A 19610-nucleotide genomic window follows, 5' to 3' on the forward strand; every position below is an offset into this window, starting at 1 on the left:
AAATGTGTTTGGCAAAAATATGTCTTTTAAAACTGTAAAATGAGTATAAAACCCATATAAGCCAACGTCAAGCAAGGCCATTGATTTGATTTAACGAAGCCAAACACAAAATTAACATATACAAAAACAACGACTCGTACAAATCACATGACACTTTGGACCACATATAAAAGCTTGTGGTTTTACTGCCTATTTTGAAAGTCTTACCTCATCGGCAAGAATTACATGAGTTCGATTTGACCAAGAAAACCACAGAAAGTTAAACCCTTCAAGCTGGTACGGATGCAATGAGCCTGTAAGAAATTCAGGAGTTTGATTGAAGTGAATGAGATCTCTATGATCTTTGTCATGATCAACATATTTGTCTCTGCAATGACCAGAATTTATATCCTCGAACTTTTGAATTTCGTTTTGGATGGCAGAGATCTCCGATTCAGATTCCCAATAGCTTTCATCATAAGAAAGTTCTTCAAACTTCACCAGATACTCCTTCCCATCGTCTTCTCCCTGGCAATAAATGATCTGGTCCACAGTGGTCCAGTCAGGAGGAATGGCCACAAAGTCTTCTCCCTTGTAACTCACTGACTCCATTTTAAAATGAAACTTTTTCACCCTTGGTTTTAAATGAGGGATGGATTCGTACGCCCTTTTGAAGTCCTCCTCCGACACTCAAGAGCAGTGCAGGTACAATATGCCCTTCCACTTCAACAAATACTGCTTGACAAACAATGGCGTTGGTACCACATTATCGGAATCCAGATCAGTAGATGTCATAGCAGTCCCTCAGTAGATGTCATAGGACACATTTCACAGTTCAGAATATTTTCCATTTTGATAAGAGGACTAACGGGTTCTTTTTTGGCTATCACATCAACCCCTTCAGTAATTAGATCCTTGTTAGGAACAAAGTCATCTTCGGTTTCGGAATCAAAATCACTACATAGCTGAAAGAGAACCAGTTAGTCCTCTTATCGAAATGGAAAAGATTCTGAACTATGAAATGCGTCCTACGACATCTATTGATCATAATTCCGATAATGTAGTACCAACGCCAGTGTTTGTCAAGCAATATCTGTTGAAGTAGAAGGGCTTATCGTACCTGCACTGCTCTTGGGTGACGGAGGAAGAATTTTAAAAGGCTTACAAATCCATCCCTTGTTTAAAAAAGGAGGGTGAAGAAATTTCAGTCTAAAATGGGGTCTGTGAGTTACAAGAGAGAAGACTTTGTGGCCATTCCTCCTGAGTGGACCATTGTGGACCGGATCATTTCTTGCAGGGGGGAAGATGATGTGAAGGAGTATCTGGTGAAGTTCAAAGAACTTCTTATGATGAATGTTATTAGGAATCTGAATCGGACATATCAGCTTTCCAAACGAAATTCAAAGGTTCGAGGATATAATATTTGGTCACCGCAGAGACAAATATGTTGAACATGAGAGAGATCATAGAGATTTTATACACTTTGATCATACTACTGAATTTCTTAGGTATCAGAGTCACCGATCTTTGGGTTTCTCTCCGATTAAAGGCCTCCCCGTGGATGTTTGTTCCCACAAGTTTCCACGCCTCAATCCTGATTGGCTTGAGTGTGAGAGGGAGTATTGTGAAAGTCCCACAACGGTAGTTGCAGAATTTGTAAAGTAGTATTTAAATGGTAAAGGCTAATCCACTTATCTCCAGTTCTGTAACTACCGATGCAAGACTTTCACAATATAGCATGTGGTGAATTAGCTTCATCATCCAACATAAGCTAAGGAGCTTGTACAGAAAATAAACGTTTTGCTTCAACATATGTAACTGTTACGACACTAATCACTGCAAACCAAGTCAAACCAATATATATGTTGTTAGAAATATAAACTTGCATATATAATTTTTTTCATACTTACGAAATATGACTTTTACCGAATGTAACGGCTAAGAAGACAACGAAAGAAAATTTCATTGATGTTGTCTCCATTATTTTACTTGTCGAGAATATTATTACAGATAAAGATGTTGAAGATGATGTTATCTGAGATAGTTTTAGCTATTGTTGAATCGTTTTATAGCATGGAACTGTGGTGTCTTTTTCTTTTTTGGCATATCTAACCAACTTTTTTTATCAAAGATTAAATACTGAAGAAAAAAATCATAATTATACTAAGAGATTACCAAATGCGATCAAAAATCAAACCATATTTTGTAAAAAATTTAAGACCAAATACAGAGTCTATAAGGAAAAAAAATGATATACTTTGACCAAAATAATTGTCGAGATCAAGCAGAGATAGATGGTTCTTGACCGACGGCATGTTCCATCGGCATACAAAAGATAGATTTACATCACAATTGTCAATATAAAGATGGATTCTTCGATGAATGATTTAAAGTCAATGTTGTTACTGTTCAAATTTTAAAATATGATTACCACAATAAAAAATTCATGTGTATTACACTATTTTGTAAGCTTTTTTTTGTTTTGGTTTCAAAAAAGTTTACTCATGAAAATCTACTGAATTTATTTCAAATTATTCAGCATATAATGGTTACTCTAAATACAAGCTTCTGATAGTCAAACCTCTCTATAAACAAAGTTTCTATTACAATTTATCCAAGAACACATCATGTGACAAATGTTTACATAGATTTGTAGTTTCTATAGCCTAGCTAATCTGGTCCCATTTATTGATTTTTTTTTTTATCTGATCAAGGATATACAGACAATCATACATCAATCAGTACAGATACACTTCTTTGATGGCTTAACATGTGATCTTCTTTTCTAGGGTCTATGTGAGAACGGATTGTAGAAGCTCCGATTTAAATTTGAAAACAGAAACATGTGTAAAACTTTGTCATTGTGTGTCCCACACTTCAAGACATCAATATTTTCAGGTTTCAACTCGTTCAATTAGATTATATATAGAAATATTTACTCCAAATGATAGTTGTTGTCTTTATAATTACACATTTTTGCACTTCCATTTAAAGTGGCACTTCTTTCGATCTTTCCTTGGGGAAAAAGACAAGAAGCCCTCCAATTCAGTATTTCCTAAATTCTAACTGGTTTAACCTCTATCGACCATAACCGATTTATCAAAATACCCAGTGTTTCCAACATCTCGCTGATTTCATTTTTTCGTTTGCTGTATCAAATTCCGTTTTAAAAATTCCGATTTCAACGGAATCCAAGCTCAGCGGAGTCGAGTGCATTTATTGACATATTTTTCCATCTTTCCAACTGATAAGTAAGAGTTTTGAGGCTCTTAGAAGGGTTATCAATCCCCTGTCTTGTAGTACAAGGGGTTATCAATCCAAACTTGTGTGTGAGGCACTAGTCTATGTTACTTGTGATCTTAAGTCAAGATGAACAGGTAAAGGGTTTTATCTAATCTATTCAACAAGCAAATACACATGAAAATGAGATAAAAGATGAAGTTTAAACAAGATGAAGATGCAAATGACAAACTATAAACAAGCAAATGATCGGATGATGATAATATATGATAAAGGCAGAAGCTTTAGACAGGATAAAAGACTCAGGTGCTTCCAAGCTAGACTAGAAAGTTAATGAATCAGTATTATCAAGCGGTTTCATTTGACATGAACTCAAAGTATGTTAATCTTCTCATGAAAGTATTAAACATCTAAACGGATCCTCTTTCATACCAAAATCCCTTTTGAGAAGCATGAATCAGTCATCTTTAAGATCCAGTTCAACAGGTCATTTAAGAGAACAAACTATCACTCTCGCGATGAAAGACTCTTAAACCGTTAACCGAGTGGTTCAGACATTTCTACGAACACTTTTGATGCGAGATATTTCTCAGATCTGAACCTCAAGTGATGTGCTTGGATCCAGCTTAGAGATCTTGTCGGTTAAAGAATGAAACATGCAAGACTAGACCCCTAAACTCACTAATCTATCATGAAAGCACCCTAATCTACCTATCTAGAGCTTAGATGACTACTCACTGATCATAACGAGCTCACTCAGTCCTTTGCAAGACGTGTAGCTAGTCATGATAAGGAGTTTAATGCTGGAGAATAAAAGAAGATAAACAAGAACAAGATTCTGACGTGAAAACGAGATATCCGATTAGATTACTCAAGTTTCACAAAAGAGGCAAGTTCTTAAGGCTAAAACAGGCAGAAAATAAGATAAGATCAAAGATCATTAGGTTTCTGGTCCTAAAATCTATTTATAGTGAACGGTAAGTGTTGCGGGTCATCCCGGAACAAACCGGGTACTGAACGCTCTTCTTGGGTCGTCGGGTGAGCACCACGGTGTGTGAGAGAGTGAAGCCAAGGTCTTGATGCCGAGGGGTGCACGTGAGCAAGGATCAAGATGAAGATCTTATAAAGAACACGTCAAGAACATGCATAAACCCTAGTCTTCAATCCATCTTCACGTGTGCCCTCTAAGTCACTTTGTCCTTGGTTCTGGGTTCGTGACAAGGGGCCTCCGCATGTAATTCTGAGGAGCTTGGTAGTCGAGAGGTTCAGGAAGACGGAGTCCGGCATGCAACGCCGAGGTCTTTATACCGAGGTGCATTGTTCAACACTTAGTCGTTTTCAGCTTCACTTCTCTTGCATGCATGCCTTGATCTCAACGTACCGAGGGGTTGGTACGAGGTCTAGCCCAAAATGCATTCAGGAGATGAGCCTCGGCCTGAGCAATGTCGAGGTAACGATGCCGAGGTTTGTAGAAACACTTAGCGCGTATCACAACTCCTTTGGGCTCATATCGACCAACTCGTCTTCCGGAGGCAATACCTTTCGGCACACGACTCCAAATTGAACGACCTCAGGCGTTCCGGAAAGAGCATTCACAGACCTTGAATATTGATGAAGGCCCCGTAAGCTGGTTCGAGCCGGAAGGGCTTCGTCCCACGTAATCTTTAAAACTCATCTGATCGGCTTTCGGATGCATGCGAGACAGGCGTGTCTTCTGGAGGCAATATCTCTCTTCTCACAGGTCCGAGTTATGTGATTCTAACTGTTCTGGGATCTTGGCTCGATTTTTCCAACTTTGATGAAGACCCCGTCGGCTGATTCGGACTGGAAGTTTCCCGGCTTTGAGATCTTTGAGGCGCGCGGATGAAAATGGAATTTAGCCGATAAAAGCTTCCCGCGGTAAGGAAAATGTCCGAGAATCGTGTACCGCGGTAAGCTTTTTAGCCGGTAAAAACTTCTCGCCTCGGCATAAAACTTCACCCGATTAAATTTTCACCCGATACTAATTTTTAGCCGATAACGACCATCCGATAACGATTTTGGCCGATGTTCTGATCCAGCCGGTACGAGTTTTCGCCGAGAAATTCCTCCAAGCGGTTTTCACCATTTTTGAACCTCTTCTTCACCGTTTTCACTCCTGATCCTCCTCTTGAGATCCAAATAGCTTCCAAAGCACCTGATAAGGACTTCAAAACATGCAAAACTCTTTGGGACCTAATGCAAATCCTAAAGCCTATTTTGATGCCTAAAGACTCAATATACATGAGAAAACACATGATATGGACTCTAAAATGCAGCCTAAATGATGCAAAATATAGATATGTCAACTCCCCCACACTTGTCCTTTGCTTGTCCTCAAGCAAAAAGAATGAATGAGAGAAAGAGGTTGTAATGCAATGGGAGTTCATATTTCCTTTTAGAGAGAAGTGATCACAATGAGAACTCAAGTTCATGCTCAAATATGCAATGCAAAGCCATACTCAGATATATATATCAACTCAAACAAGGAATCTCCACAAGTTCTCCTCTCTCTCAACTCTTTCACGTTTGTTAAGCTTGTAACCAGGTGGATCATGTTCATGCAAATCAAGTGAATTCATTTGGCTTGGGACTGGGTTTTGAGATTAAAACGATCTCAATCAAGTAACTGGTACTCCATGCAAGGGGATCACTCAAAAAAATTAGTGGACTTTAGTAAAATGCTAAGGGTAAAAAGCAACGGATGCATACAAAGATAGAACTGCATCTACCCCACACCCAAAATGCTTTTCACACTCGACTTTAAACCTCTCAAGACTCTTTCTCTAGTCTACTCACCCCAAATGGCATTTTGCCTTCGACACTCAATCAACGTTCGTTACTCTCTTCATTTAATCTCTTAGGGGAATGCTTTCTTTAACAACCACTCAGTGAGTTTCTTTTCTTTAACACACAACCTCTTCTTTAACCAAGCCTCTTTTTGAATCTTTTCTTTTTCTTTTCATGAGGCTCTTTGCATTTCAACACATGAGCTTTTCTTTTCAGCACAAACTCACTTTCTTCCATTTAAGCATTCATTCCCCTAGCCAATCCGGTTCTTTCCACTTTCATCACTCAGTTTTTTTTTTTCTTTCTTTTCAGCTCGCACACTCAAAATCGATGCTCTCACTTTCACCTATACCTAGACTAGCCCTTGATGTTGAACCAGTGTCTACATGCAGCACTATCTTTGTCGCTCTAAACCCAACACTTTCTACCAAGTCTACTAGAAACAAGGCCTCACAAATCATGCACACAAGAAAGGTGTTTAGGCTTCAAAGAAAGGTTTGGCTAAAGGCAGGGAACTGTCTCAAGATGAGAGATCAGCTACTTGAGCTAGCGAGAGTGATTAAAAGGGATAAGAAAGCTCAAATATGTTTTGTGGTACCAATGAATTCACGATGATATGCACAAACATGATAATTAGATGTCAAGTTCAAGGTTCTCACATAATCAGAGTTGAGTTTGATTCACACTTGTTTCTCAGACTCAAATCGTTTCAGACTTTGCAAGCACAGAATGAGTTTCACAAGCATATTTAGTTCAAGTTCTCAAGGTCATTTACTCTCTAGGAAAAAAACTATCATTACTCCTTGCATTGATGCAATCCTACATGATGCAACTAGACTCGATCTTAAAATGCGAAATGCAACTAGAATGAGCATTTTTTTGTGAAAATTTTCTGGTTTTTAATATGCGCTAAGCTATATGAGACTCAAAATTAAAAAAGTCAAATAAGAACAAAGAAAACAAGATCAGAAAACACAAAGCTCCTCAATTGATAACTAAGAGCTTTCTGGCTCTTTGTAAAGGTTATCAATCCCCTGTCTTGTAGTACAAGGGGTTATCAATCCAAACTTGTGTGTGAGGCACTAGTCTATGTTACTTGTGATCTTAAGTCAAGATGAACAGGTAAAGGGTTTTATCTAATCTATTCAACAAGCAAATAAACATGAAAATGAGATAAAAGATGAAGTTTAAACTAGATGAAGATGCAAATGACAAACTATAAACAAGCAAATGATCGGATGATGATAATATATGATAAAGGCAGAAGCTTTAGACAGGATACAAGACTCGGGTGCTTCCAAGCTAGACTAGCAAGTTAATGAATCAGTATTTTCAAGCGGTTTCATTTGACATGAACTTAAAGTATGTTAATCTTCTCATGAAAGTATTAAACATCTAAACTGATCCTCTTTCATACCAAAATCCCTTTTGAGAAGCATGAATCAGTCAGCTTTAAGATCCAGTTCAATAGGTCATTTAAGAGAACAAACTATCACTCTCGCGATGAAAGACTCTTAAACCTTTAACCGAGTGGTTCAGACATTTCTATGAACACTTTTGATGCGAGATATGTCTCAGATCTGAACCTCAAGTGATGTGCTTGGATCCAGCTTAGAGATCTCGTCGGTTAAAGAATTAAACATGCAAGACTATACCCCTAAACTCACTAATCTATCATGAAAGCACCCTAATCTACCTAGCTAAAGCCGCTTAGATGACTACTCACTGATCATAACGAGCTCACTCAGTCCTTTGCAAGACGTGTAGCTAGTCATGATAAGGAGTTTAATGCTGGAGAATAAAAGAAGATAAACAAGAACAAGATTCTAACGTGAAAACGAGATATCCGATTAGATTACTCAAGTTTCACAAAAGAGGCAAGTTCCTTAGGCTAAGACAGGCAGAAAATAAGATAAGATCAAAGATCATTAGGTTTCTGGTCCTAAAATCTATTTATAGTGAAGGGTAAGTGTCGCGGGTCATCCTGGAACAAACCGGGTACCTAGACTAGTCCTTGATGTTGGACCAGTGTCTACATGAAGCACTATCTCTGTCGCTCTAAACCCAACATTTTCTACCAAGTCTACTAGAAACAAGGCCTCACAAATCATGCACACAAGAAGGGTGTTTAGGCTTCAAAGAAAGGTTTGGCTTAAGGCAGGGAACTGTCTCAAGATGAGAGATCATCTACTTGAGCTAGCGAGAATGATTAAAAGGAATAAGAAAGCTCAAATATGTTTTGTGGTACCCATGAATTCACGATGAGATGCACAAACATGATAATTAGATGTCAAGTTGAAGGTTCTCACTTAATCAGAGTTGAGTTTTGATTCACACTTGTTTCTCAGACTCAAATCGTTTCAGACTTTGCAAGCACAGAATGAGTTTCACAAGCATATTTAGTTTAAGTTCTCAAGGTCATTTACTCTCTAGGAAAAAAACTATCATTACTCCTTGCATTGATGCAATCCTACATGATGCAACTAGACTCGATCTTAAAATGTGAAATGAAACTAGAATGAGCATTTTTTTGTGAAAATTTTCTGGTTTTTGATATGCACTAAGCTATATGAGACTCAAAATGCAAAAATTCAAATAAGAACAAAGAAAACAAGATCAGAAAACACAAAGCTCCTCCACCACACTTAAATAACACAGTCCCTTGTGTTATAAAAGCGTGTGAGAGAAGTATAAAAAGAGCAAGATAAATGCATGATGATATAAACAGATGCATATGTACAAGGGTTGAAGTCGTTACCTCAGTCGCTGAGGTCTGATCCCAAGTAGTACAAGGTATTTGATGTTGAGCAGGAGGGTGTGGACTGTCGTGGTGGGCTGCTCTCCGAGGGTTCAGATTTTTAAATTTTTATGGTTTTTATATGCACTTGGATGTAGACTCAAGATGCAAATAAAAATAAGAACAAGAGAAAACATGATTAGTAAACACAAAACCCCTCCCCCACACTTAAATAACACAGTCCCCTGTGTTATAAAAACATGAGAAAAAGGAAAAAAAAACATGAGAAAAAGGAAAAGCAAACATGAAAAAGATAAACTAAGAAAATGAAAAACTAGATGCTTGAATGCTATGTACAGGTTTGGAGTGTTACCTTTTTGGGAATTGGAGATGGGGATGGACAATCAATCATCACTATAGACTAGCTGATGCACGTCCTTGGTCTCTGTCCAACACGTCTCAACCCTTAGACCATCAAATAACCTTGCACACACTTAACAAATAAAAAGAGCATATACAATGATAGACATGGGAATGTCTCCCAAGTGCACTTTGTTTTAAGTCACTAAGTTTGACTTTCCATACCTTTTGCTTAGTGTGAGAGAGAGAGAGTATAGAAACTCCCTGGATTTTCTTTGAATTCAAGCCTCACCACTTTCCTCATGAGCTCCTCAATACCATCTTCACCTTTGTCCTTCAGCTCTTGAGTGAAAACTGCTCTGACCTTTGCAAATGGCTTAGGCCCTCCTCTACACTTGACCTTATACTCAATCACTCCATCTTGATGAGTAAATTGAATGAGAGTGATAGTGGAGGATTTCTCTAGAAAAGTTTCTTCCTCCTTGGTCTTGCTTGGTTTCTTCTTGGAAATGGTAGGAGAGTGAGCTTCTTTAGGCTTCTTTATCTTAGACTTAGGACTTTCACCTTTCTCTTGAACCACTTTGCAAGAAACTTCTTTCCTCATTTGTGTAGAAGATTGAAGTTTCAAGCAATCCTCATCATCACTAAAGAACTTCTCATCATCAATGAACTCAAGATCAAGCTTTCTTTGGCGTTCTTTCTTTTTCTCACAAGCTCTAAGAGGCTGATCCTTCTCTTTCATTCCACAATTCCCCACATACTTCATCTCAAAGTGTTGAAACTCATCACAGAGACTTGGAGGCACATAGGCTGGAGGCTCAATAGATTTTTCTTCTTTCTTGAGCTTTTGCTTGGCCTTCTCTTCAGCAACAATCTGAACCTTGTCTCTAGAAGCTCCATGGACGTCTTTTATATCAAAAACTTCAGTTTCAAGGGTCACCTCCCTACTGAGTTGCTCAATGTCCTCATTGTCTTGTGAAGAAAGACCTTTAAGAGCAATGTCTTGTTGTGGACTATAGAGCAGACGTTTTATCTCATTTATAGCAGCTTCATGATCTTTGATCTCCATGTGATTCACTTGAGAGGTTAAACTCTCTATTTTGTTTTGGAGATCATTGTAAGAACTCTTCACTCTTCTGGTGATTTCATCTTGTCCCTTGAGAAGTTGTTGGAACATGCTGTTCAACTCCATTTCTTGAGGCTTTGAAGCAACTTGCCCTTGTGGAACAAACTCTTGCTGAAAACAAAGCTCCACCTCACCTTGACCATCTTTACAAGCTTCAATATCAAGCTCCTTGTATCTTTCATTACTCTTGGCCAAATTCTCAACATGTAGCTCTCCTTGTTCTATGGTAAGATTTTCAAAACGCCCATTGCTAGCTACATCCAATGTCCATTTATTCTCTATATCATCTCCCCAGTAGAAGATACTAAGGATAGCTTCTTGTTTGAACCCATGATGAGGACATTCTCTAGTGTATCCTTTAAGTCTCTCCCATGCTTCATCAAAGGTCTCATGGGTTCCTTGTTTGAAGCACAAGATGTCTTTCCTAGCTTGAACAGTTCTTTGTATAGGGTAAAACCTTTGAAGGAAGATCATCTTGCAGTCATCCCAAGAATTGACCAAGTGCGATGGTAATGCTCTTTCCCATTTGCTTGCCTTTTCCCCAAGTGAAAATGGGAACAAGATGAGCTTGATACTGTCTTGGGGCACTCCTCCACTTCTAAATGTGTCACACAACCTCTCAAAGGAGTCCAAATGATCATATGGGTTCTCCATTCCTAACCCCAAGAACTTAGAGTCTTGAATCAACCTAACCAAGCTTGCTTTGATCTCATAGGCCTCAGCTTCAATTGGAGGAGGGTGGATTCCATACCTTTTTCCATGACAACAAGGAGTGTCATAGCTTCCAATTGTTTGCTTTTCTTTGGAGCTTGGGTTAGACTTGAAGCCAATTCTTGATGTAGTGGCAATTCTTGAGGTTTTAGAGCTCGGAGATTAATTATGCTCCCATGATTAGCCACCTCTTGAGGCTGTGGATCCTCTTGAATACCATTTTTATGGTTCACCTCCAACACCTCATATGCTCTTGTCTTCTCACTTCTCTTCTTCTTGTTTTGGTACCTTTGAAAGCATAAGAGAACTACGGAAAACAAGTTAGTAACAATAAATAAAAATAAGTTCATCATCTCAACCAAAGATGAGGAAACAAGGTAAAAATAAAAAGCTTAGTCTCAAGTAGAATCTAAATCCTAATGGCTAATGCTAAATCCCCGGCAACGGCGCCAAATTGATAAAGGAATTTTTTCTAAATCAATTCCTTAATATGTTCATGTCATTGCAATATTAAGGTATCAATCCAAAGGGATTAAGATTAACACACCAAGAATACAAGAAATTACTTAGGCTAAGCAAATCAGGGGTTTTGGTTTGATTAACTACTGAACAAATGATTAAAATCAGCAATCACAAACTCAACCAAGGTTAACAAGAAAAAAAAAAAAAAGCAAAAAGCAAAAATAGAAGAGGTCAACAAAAGTCAACTTAAAAGTCAACAAAAGTCAACATAAAAAGTCAACAAAAGTCAATGACGAAAATTCAAATATCAACCAATAAAAAGCAAGTCTTTGGGCAAGGTAATTGATTAGGGGATGTTTAATGATAACCCATGATGTCTACAAACTCACAAAAGTGCTCATCCTTAAGTCGAGAACTCTATCTTTGACTAATCCTCTCTCAAGGCACTAATCACTTTGTTAATTATCAAATTCAAGAACTAACTCTCATTAGTGAAATTAGCAATCAAAAGCATTATAAACAAGTTCCATTAACTAGTTAATCACATTAGATTTCCATTCTCATACGCTAATCATGAAATCTCTTGCTTAGTTCTTTGGGGAATTTCATCAAACACCTTGTGTTCATGAATTTCCCTAAGACCTTTGATTAACTATTTCTAGCCTAATCAAGCATTAAGAACACTAAACAAGAAAGGAAACTATGGATTAAGACCTAGACATCAAAGATTTAACATCAAAATCACCTAATCTACCATGCCCAAAGACTATAAAGAACTCTACTCACTAATCATGATTAACACACCTAATCTTTTGCAAGAGATGGTGTTAATTATGATTAGAAGCAAATATAAGAAGATGAGATGATAAAAAACAGCTTTAGATTGATTAAATACTTCAGATATCTCTTAACAAACTTGTTTTTACCAAAAGGGGAAAAGAAACTAACGAGAGAATGAAAGATAAAAAGGTAAGATCTAGGGTTTTTCTCCCAAAAACTATTTATACTAAGGGTCTTGGACCGGGTCAACCCAGGACAAACTGGGTACTGACCCGGCTCAGTTGGTTCTGGTGGCTGGTGTGCGAGATGGTCACGTCCATGGCTGACCCGCACACCCATCTCGCACCAAAAGGCGCTCAAGACTCCTAGATGGTCAACTCCTTTCTCAGCCGCACATCCATCTAGCACTTCATCTTCAATGTTCTTGTGCGGCTCAGTTCAGCTCCTTCTCCACTCGCAAGCCCAGGTCGCACACTCCAGAATGTGTATGTGCGAGATGGTCACTTCCTTGCCCAAGTTGCACGCCCAAGTCGGTGTAGTTTGCAAACACATGTGCTACATGGTTCCACTTCATGTCCAACTCGCAGGCCTATCTCGCACAGCATTGTGGACTTCGTCAAATTTGATTCTGGAAGTCTCTACCTTGCTCAGAGTCTCCTTACACTCATTTCTAAAGTTGAAACTTGTTTCCAGAGCATGAATATTCATGGGTACGAGTAAATCAAGTCGCACACACCCATGTCGCATCATTTCTCATTTTTCTAGGACCACTCCGCATTTGATGCATTATAACTCCTGGAATACTGGTCCAAATAGCTTGATTCAAACTCCAGTGGGAATTTATCTCAATTATCTAGAATATTGATGAAGAGTGCAAGTGCTTCAGAGGGATGTAAGGGTTCCTGGAGGGTTGATCTTTAACGTGCATTGCACGGGTCCAAATCGGCTTCTAGACATGTGTCCGTTCCGGAAACGTTATCTTCTTGCTCATAGCTCCAAATTGAATGATAATAAAAGTTCTGAAAAGAAGACTAAATTTTCTTTAATCTTGATGAAGGCCTTGTAAACTGAATCGGTCTGGAAGTGCATTGTCCCTCGCAATCTTTGGAGCTCATCGGGTCGGTCTAAAACGGTGGGGAGACAGGTGCGTCTTCCGGTGAGCTTAACTATCTGATCACAACTCCAAATACAACGATTTTACCTGCTATGGATCCGTGATTCAATCTTATCTAACTTTAATGAATACCCTGTAAACCAAATCGGAGGGGAAGGCTTCCCAGTAACGACATCTTTGAGGCATATCGGATTTCTCCGGAATGAGTGCGAGACATGTTCATCTTCCGGTGGCCGTATCTTTCGGATATGTACACTAAATGATGCAATTTATGAATATATCAGTCGACCCAGTTTTCTTTGCCCAGTGGAAACTCAGGGTCCCTCGCATTCAACCTGTCGAGGTTGCATACAAGGGCAAACACTCATCACACCCCACACTCTACTCAAAGCTTTCTCACTTGCTCACTTTCTCAAGAACCTCACTTTTCACACTCATTTTCCTCTCACTAGGGGACTTACTTTTCATTTTCACTCTCAAGTCTTGGAGTTCAAACTTTACACAGCTCTTTTTCTTTTGCAACCTCTAGCCTCTTTTTCTTTCTTTTCAAAACATTTGAGCTCTTTGGCTTCTTTTCTTTTCCTTTTACTTAGAGGCTAGACTCTTTCTTTTCAAGACACCAGAGCTCACTTTCTTTAACTCAAAACTCCAAGACTGATTTCTTTTTCTTTCATTCCCCTAGCTATTTCCACTTTCTCTTTTACACTCATCTCTCCTTTTTCCACTCACCAACAAGTCTTTTCCCCCACACTTATTCCTCGCCAACACTCTCAGTTCCTCGATGTTGGAACACAGCACTCAATGAGACCTGCCCTTGTCGCTCTAAACCTAACACTTTCTGCTAAGTTTGATCCAAGGTGGCCTTTCAATTCACACACAAACATTGGCTTAAAAGAAGGATGGGTTCAAGGTAAGGGAACTGATCCATGATGCGGATTCAGCTACTTGAACTAAGGAAAAAGGGCGGTAAAAACAATTGTTCTAGCTCAAGTATGTATGTCGGAATCCACAAGTTTATTCAAAAAATGCACCAAAAGATATTTTCAAGTCAAGTTCAAGATTATCACTTAATTAGAGTTGAGTGTAATTCAAACTTGCTTCAGATTCAGATCGTTTCAGACTTTGCAAGCACAGAATAGGATTCAGAAGCATATTCAGTTCAAGTTCTCAAAGTGATGTACTCTCTAGAAAACCTATCATTACTCCCTGAAAGATGCAACCTATATGATGCAACTAGACTTGATCCTAAAAAATGTGAATGCAACTAGAATGAACATTTTTTTGTGAAAATTTTCTGATTTTTATATGCACTTAAATGCAACTACATGAGACTCAAAATGCAAAAGATAAAATAAGAACAGAGAAAACATGATTAGTAGACACTAAACTCCTCCCCCACACTTAAATAACACAGTCCCATGTGTTATAAAAGCATAAGAGAGAAGTGAAAGGCAAAAGCAAGAAAAATGCAAAATCAAAATTAAGATTAGATGCATATGTACAAAGAGTTTGGAGAGTTACCAGACTTGTTCATGATGGAATGGAGGCATTGGACATGGAGGAGAATGCTGGTGTTTGGAACCCTCTGCTTTGACTCAAGTCTCTCAAGCGTCCCTTTTTGTTCATGCTCGTTCAGGGACCCCTCTGCCTAGCCATGCCGAGGCTTCTATACCGAGGTGGACAAGTTTCTGTGTAAGTGGCAAGGGCACCTCGGTATTAGCTCAAGAACACCTCGGCTTTGGCTCTCCAAGGCTTCTCACAGCACTTTGTTCTGTGAAGATCAAACATGAGACCTCGCTAATGATCATCTCGAGGTGCTTGTCCGAGGTCTCAGGTTCACTGCTCCTTTGAATCATAAGGCCGCCACCTTTAAGCTCCTCTCTGCACTTGTTCCTTCAAACCATTGAGCAAGAACACTTTCTAGAACCTGTGATCACTTAGCAAACCCATCAAAACGTTCTGAAAACACAAAAGAAAAGATTAAAAAGACTATATACAAGGATAAGCTTGGGATGTCTCCCAAGAGCACTTTGTTTAAAGTCACTAAGTTTGACTTTGCAAAACCTTTCTTAGGTTGGGTGAGGATGAGCACTAATGCTCTTGAGCACTTCAATTGTCTTGAGCATGAATGTCGAGGCTTGTTTCCTTTGAGTGCCCTTAGACCCTTGTTCATTAAGCTTCCACCTTGAGACCCTTTTGCATCAGCGCTTGAATACCATCAGGATCCTTGTCAAAGATCGTTTTTGTGAGACCTGTTCTGAGTTCAGCAAATAACCCTGATTTCCCATTGCAATCCAGGTTGTATCTTGTGGATCCATCAGAATCTTTCCAAGGAGTAAGAGTAAAGTCTTGAGAAGGAGATTCAAGTTCAAGGCTCTTTTCTTTTGATGCTGAACTTTCACCTTTGTTGTTGATTATCTTTAGCTCACTTAATGTAGGAGACCATGTGAGGAAGATATCCTCTAATCTTATCAAAGGCTCTCCATTCTCATCCTTATGACCATAGTTCATGTGGGCTTGTTCTACTTTCTCCACAGCTGAAAGGGATTTATATCCTCCTAATACTCCAACACTTCCCACATATTTCATCTCAAACACCTTTGGCTCCTGTATCTCTTGAGCAGCTGATCCACAAAATTCGGCTAGGGGAGGCTTTACAGTGTAAGAGACGTCCGTATCCACCTTTGTAAGCACTACTCTTTGAGTATCAAAGTCAATCCTTGCACCAGTTGTGTTAAGGAATGAAGTCCCAGGCAAAAGTGGAAGTTCCTTTGTCTTTTTCATCTTCATGACTATGAAATCAGTTGGAACTATGCACTCACCAACCTTCAAAGGATAGTTCTCTATCATCAGCCCATGAGGTTTCTTTGAGTAAGAATCGCCAAAAGTGATGGAAGAAGGATACTCCTTTAAGTTCTTGATCCCAAGTCTCTCCATCATGCTAAGAGACATCACATTTACACTTGAGCCTGAATCACACAAGGCATTCTCAACTCTGAACTTCCCAAGGGTACAAGAGATTGTAAATTTCCCTGGATTACCCAGCTTTGGGAGTGATGTAGGCTTCACACTTGGTGAATCTAGGCTGGAGACATCATCCCTTGGCTGTACTTGAGAACCCGGCTGGTCCTTTGCTTCAGCATCCCCTGAATTGTTCCATTGCTCAACAAAATCATTCCAATGTTGCAAATAACAAACTGAACAGGCTGCCCCTCCACTTTCTTTTGCAATGTCCTCATTGAGATCAGGTAACAATCTCATAAAGTCCTCTATAATGGCGTCTTCTTCCTCTTTATTAGGATTGGACCCATCAGAGACTTGACCATAAAGAAGGTATTCAATCTCTTGAACAGCAGCTGAGTGATCATCACTTGAGTAGATGGCATTGCAATAATCTTTGGGGTTTTGAACAGCTTTACCAGGAAGAGAGACCTGAGTTTCTGAAGTGCAGATGCCCTTAATCTTTCTGAGAATCTTAAGTTCAGAGCCTAGTGTCTCCATCTTAGAAGTCAGGTCAAGACACTTGGAATCAAGCTTTTGTTGTCCTTTTAAGAGCTGTTGGAGAACAATACCGATATCAGGACCTTGTTGTGGCATGAAACCTTGCTGAAACTGTGGCTGACCGAATCCAAGAGGTAGAGGCCTTTGTTGCTGAAAGCTGACTTGGTTTGTGAAGCTGTTCCCTTGTGTCTGAACCGCTTGTGGCTGACAAGATTGTTGACCTTGGTACTGATTCTTGTTAACAAAGCCTTGAGGAGGCTACCCCTGAAACTTATTATGGTTCCCAATGAAGTGTAACTCCTCTTGAGCAAGACCAGCTTCATTGATATTGGTAAAGCAACTCTTCTCTTCAGCCACATAGTTTATAGGTTGCTGAGTGACCATTACCAGCTTTGCAAACTTAACTTTCAACTCCTCAAGAGTCTTTTCCAGCTCTTGTTGTTTACTAGAACCTTCTCCTCTATAGCATCGGTCATAGTCTTCCCCATAAGTGTCTTGGCTCATGGCTAGGTTCTCAACAAGTTCCATAGCTGCAGTGATTTATTTTGCCAAGAAATTCCCATTTGATGCTGTGTCCAGCTGAGTTCTGATCTTGGGAACTGCTCCTCTATACAAAGTGCTAAGGAGAGAGGCTTCTGAAAAGCCATGATGTGGGCACTGAGTTGTATAGCTCCTAAACCTGTCCCAAGCTTCTCCAAAAGTCTCATTAGAATGCTCAGTGAAGCTTGAAATTGTGCTCCTTAGCTTGGCGGTTCTAGCAGTGGAGAAGAACTTAGACAAGAATGCTAACTTGCATTGTTCCCAAGTCTGTATTGAACCTCTAGGTAGGATCTTCTCCCATTGGTGTGCCTTGTCTCCTAAACTGAATGGGAACAACCTGAGCTTGAAACTGTCTTTGGAGACACCATTGATCTTAGTGAGATCACAAACTCTATCAAAGTGATCCAAATGCTCCAAAGGATCCTCATTTGGCAGACCATAAAACTTAAAGTTCTGCACCATGTTGAGCATAGAGGCTTTCACTTCAAAATTGGTGTTCTGAACTGGAGGAGCTTGAATGCCGGTCCTGTAGTGGTGTGTATTGGCTCGGTCATTATCTCCTACATAGACCAGTGGAGGCTCTTGACGCCAGGGTGGGTTTGGGTGGGGTTGTGGTTGGTTAACCTCAGGCCGGTCTTGGTCCTGATTACCCTGACCCTGTCCCTGATGGACCTGATCCTGATTCCTGTTCCCATTAGCTCCAATACCAGCTCCTTGACCGTGAGAAGCTTCTTGAGCCTGGTGCTCAATCCCAACTTGCTGATCCATTCCCAATCTCTCTAATTGAGCAGCTCTTTCTCTTTGTCTTCTAAGTTGACCTCTTGTGATCATACACCTGAAAACAAAGACAGAACTTGAAAAGGAATCAGTAAAACAAACTAAACTTGATCTCAAAAACTATATCAGAAACTAATGCTAACTATCCCCACACAATATGGCAACGGCGCCAATTGATAAGTAAGAGTTTTCTGAATCTTTGTAGAGGTTATCAATCCCCTGTCTTGTACTACAAGGGGTTATCAATCCAAACTTGTGTGTGAGGCACTAGTCTATGTTACTTGTGATCTTAAGTCAAGATGAACAGGTAAAGGGTTTTATCTATTCTATTCAGCAAGCAAATAAACATGAAAATGAGATAAAAGATGAAGTTTAAACTAGATGAAGATGCAAATGACAAACTATAAACAATCAAATGATCGGATGATGATAATATATGATAAAGGCAGAAGCTTTAGACAGGATAAAAGACTCGGGTGCTTCCAAGCTAGACTAGCAAGTTAATGAATCAGTATTATCAAGCGGTTTCATTTGACATGAACTCAAAGTATGTTAATCTTCTCATGAAAGTATTAAACATCTAAACTGATCCTCTTTCATACCAAAATCCCTTTTGAGAAGCATTAATCAGTCAGCTTTAAGATCCAGTTCAACAGGTCATTTAAGAGAACAAACTATCACTCTCGCGATGAAAGACTCTTAAACCTTTAACCGAGTGGTTCAGACATTTCTACAAACACTTTTGATGCGAGATATGTCTCAGATCTGAACCTCAAGTGATGTGCTTGGATCCAGCTTAGAGATCTCGTCGGTTAAAGAATGAAACATGCAAGACTAGACCCCTAAACTCACTAATCTATCATGAAAGCACCCTAATCTACCTATCTAGAGCCACTTAGATGACTACTCACTGATCATAACGAGCTCACTCAGTCCTTTGCAAGACGTGTAGTTAGTCGTGATAAGGAGTTTAATGCTGGAGAATAAAAGAAGATAAACAAGAACAAGATTCTGACGTGAAAACGAGATATCCGATTAGATTACTCAAGTTTCACAAAAGAGGCAAGTTCTTAAGGCTAAAACAGGCAGAAAATAAGATAATATCAAAGATCATTAGGTTTCTGGTCCTAAAATCTATTTATAGTGAAGGGTAAGTGTCGCGGGTCATCCCGGAACAAACCGGGTACTGAACGCTCTTCTTGGGTCGTCGGGTGAGCACCACGGTGTGTGAGAGAGTGAAGCCGAGGTATTGATGCCGAGGGGTGCACGTGAGCAAGGATCAAGATGAAGATCTTATAAAGAACACGTCCCTAGTCTTCAATCTTCACTTTGTCCTTGGTTCTGGGTTCTTGACAAGGGGCCTCGGCATGTAATGCCGAGGAGCTTGGTAGTCGAGAGGTTCAGGAAGACGGAGTCCAGCATGCAACGCCGAGGTCTTTATACCGAGGTGCATTGTTCAACACTTAGTCGTTTTC

At 39.5% G+C, this 19610-nt stretch overlaps 2 non-coding genes across 2 annotated transcripts; both read left to right on the plus strand.

Annotated features, from left to right (window-relative positions):
- Nucleotides 1-10575: 10575 nt before the first annotated feature.
- On the plus strand, nucleotides 10576-10681 carry LOC112090029. Its single transcript, XR_002901388.1, has one exon. It is a non-coding gene; the product is annotated as a small nucleolar RNA R71 (small nucleolar RNA).
- Nucleotides 10682-17458: 6777 nt separating this feature from the next.
- Nucleotides 17459-17565, plus strand: LOC112090081. Its single transcript, XR_002901440.1, has one exon. It is a non-coding gene; the product is annotated as a small nucleolar RNA R71 (small nucleolar RNA).
- The last annotated feature ends 2045 nt before the right edge of the window (nucleotides 17566-19610 follow it).

This window comes from Eutrema salsugineum, unplaced genomic scaffold, assembly GCF_000478725.1.
Source record: "Eutrema salsugineum unplaced genomic scaffold, Eutsalg1_0 scaffold_11, whole genome shotgun sequence".
NCBI classification, from domain to species: Eukaryota; Viridiplantae; Streptophyta; class Magnoliopsida; order Brassicales; family Brassicaceae; genus Eutrema; species Eutrema salsugineum.